The sequence below is a fragment of the Haemaphysalis longicornis genome, unplaced genomic scaffold (assembly GCF_048455015.1).
Source record: "Haemaphysalis longicornis isolate Haplotype H1 unplaced genomic scaffold, Haemaphysalis longicornis Haplotype H1 scaffold_28, whole genome shotgun sequence".
NCBI lineage: Eukaryota > Metazoa > Arthropoda > Arachnida > Ixodida > Ixodidae > Haemaphysalis > Haemaphysalis longicornis.
In genome coordinates, this window is record NW_027526329.1 from 3,450,077 (window position 1) to 3,452,774 (window position 2,698).

General features: G+C 48.9%; 1 non-coding gene across 1 annotated transcript; it reads left to right on the forward strand.

The window, feature by feature from the left end:
* The first annotated feature begins 2,366 nt into the window (after window positions 1-2,366).
* On the forward strand, window positions 2,367-2,441 carry Trnat-ggu (transfer RNA threonine (anticodon GGU)). Its single transcript has one exon. It is a non-coding gene; the product is annotated as a tRNA-Thr (tRNA).
* The last annotated feature ends 257 nt before the right edge of the window (window positions 2,442-2,698 follow it).

Consider the following 2,698-nt stretch of genomic DNA (forward strand, 5'->3'; position numbering starts at 1 on the left):
ATTTATCACAATTTCAGCTTCAAATCGCGATGTTGGGTCGTCTGTGAGCTTGCGGTAGAATGTCTCGTCAGCTAGCTGTCGCTGTTCCTCGTTTAGATAGTCAGTCTTGTTCATAATTACCACAGCCCCAGCCTTGTCTGCAGGTTTTATTACAATGGCAGCATCCTCACTCAGGCACTTCAGTGCTTCACGCTCGTCCCTAGCGAGTTTAGTACGGATGGACAACCGTTTTTTGAACTCTTTGATTAAATCTTTTTGCACGGCCGAAATGTATAGATTCAAGTGCTTATCCCGTTGCTCATTTGGTGTCCACATTTTGTCTGCAGGGGCAGGAAGTAATTTTTTGCTTTCGGTTGGATGCCCATAAAAGTATTCCCGAAGGCGCAGGTTTCTCGCAAAGTTGTCGAGGTCCTGATAAAGTTCCAATTCATTAACGTTTCCCGATGAAAGACAGAAGTTTCGGCCCCTTGACAGTAATTTGATTTCCGCTGGAGAGAGCTCCCTACTTGGCATATTCACAACGTTAGAATGCGAGTTCTTGCGCTCAGCGGGAGAGGGCTGTTTATTTGAGAGCTTTAAAACTTTAAAGCACTTAAGGCTGTTTTCTGATTCGCATACAGTCTCTTTTCCTCCCCTCGCCTCCACCCCGGAAACCACCATCAGAGCGCCGTCGTCCCCGCGAATTGAAATTTTGTCCCGTTTGCATTTTTTCGCCTTTTGGTTTTCCGCAATTTTCTGTTTTTTATCTTCGTATCTCTCCAATTCAGATTGTTCCGGATTAGAGAGAATTGCTTCCTGGCGTTTTACGAGTTCAGCCAATCTGAGTTCCTCGGCCTTCCGACTGCTGTGCTTCATAACCAATTTCGTCAGGCTCACGAACGCGTCATTTAAGATCTTTTCCCACGTCTTTCTCTCGGTGTCACTAAACGTAGACATTGAACGTGACAACCGAAGCTGGATACCCTTGGGTGCCGACTTACTCTTGACGTAGGAATTTAGATAGGAGGCATGTGAGGTAAATCGTACGTTTTTTTCCACAGTTTTACGTAATTATAGAAATGATTTGGACCACTTCACGCCAGAGCGGACCTCAGCTGAGCCGCCGAACTGTCAATTTGTCGCCCCCGATGGCCCCGCGCGAGCCGTCTGAGCGTAGCTGAGTCGGCCGGCCGGCAGCGCTGCAGGCCCCTCAGCCACCGCAGCACCTGGCATGGGGCGTCGAGGGGATATTTGGCGACCGCCGCCGAAGATTTGGAAGCTAAATTCGTCCTTTTGGGGCTGTGGTGGCCTCTGCGGGAGCACCGGAAAGCCCAAAAGTCTGGTGACAGCCGCAGTAAATGCACAATCAGAGGCGTGGTCGGCCCACTCCCGTGTGAACCGGGCGGCGTTCCTGAGAAGTTGATTCACGTGGCTGGTCATCACGGTCAATCCCTCGTCCGAAATTTGAGTATAAAGAAGGATTCTCTTTGTGCCTACTCGTATGTGCTGCGGAAGTTGGACCGAATTAAGACGGCCTGTTTTTTTCCAAACTAGTTTCCCGGGAGTCGGATATACCTGGACAAGGGAAGGTCGCGAAGGCCCTTCACGTGCGACTTGTGATTGTTAAACGTTTTCCGGAAACATGTTTTTGTTTGGCCGATATATTCCTGCTCACAGACAAGGCAGCGGAGTTTGTAGATTACATTAAGGGTGTCACAGTTGAGGTTGTCTTTTATTTCATATTTAAAGGTTGACCTGGTGGCCTGGGCAACATTAGTAATATCCATGTGGGGACAACGTTTACAGCGCGGTTTGCCGCATGGCCGGCAGCCTAGAGTTCGCTCAGGTACTTCTGTTTTTGCCCTGACCAAAAGGTCCTTCAAGTTTCTCGCCCGTCTGTACACAGCACGGGGGGGGGGGGGGGCGCTGAAATACAGCCGACAAGCGCTCACTCTGCCTTATGATATTAAAATGTCGTCTCAGGATGTTGTTTACTTGGGAAGTTTGGGACGAGTACGTAAGGACCAAGTTAGTCTCATGGTGGGTTTCTTTTAGGGTTTCAGTTAGAATGTCTTCTCTTTGTAAATTGCGTGGCCGGTGAATCGCATCGTCAATAATGTCTTCTGGATATTTTTGACCAATCAGGGCGGTCTTTAGTTCCTCAGCATGTTTTTCGAAATCGTCCCGTCCAGAGCATATCCTGCGGTACAGGTGTGCCTTGGAGTAGGGTTTATTTGTTTTCCAATGGCGGGGATGGCTGCTGTAGAAGTGAAGATATCGTTGGTGGTCAGTGGGCTTCCTCTACAATGTTGTTGAGACTCTCCCAAGCACAGGCAACAAAAATACCTTAACACGCATACCCTAGAAAGTGGAGAGGAAAAATCGCCGCGCCGGTAGCGTAGTGGTCATCGCACCAGACTGGTATTCTGGAGGTCGTGGGTTCGGATCCCACCTGGCGGGCATGTTTTCTCCACTTTCTTTCTTTCTTTCCAAATTCTTTATCTGTTTCAATGACCTACCACATCCTCCCCTTTGCTTTCCGAGGTTTTCTTGACTGTCAACTCCTATTTTTGTCTTATTTTCAACGAGCCCCTCATTTCCTATTCTGATTCGCTATATGCAGAGCGAGGACCTTGGTTCGGGCAGTCTTGGTGCCATAGGAAGCTATAGCGGGTTCAACGCTGGTCGACCACTCTTGACATGTCGTAGACGCTCGAGT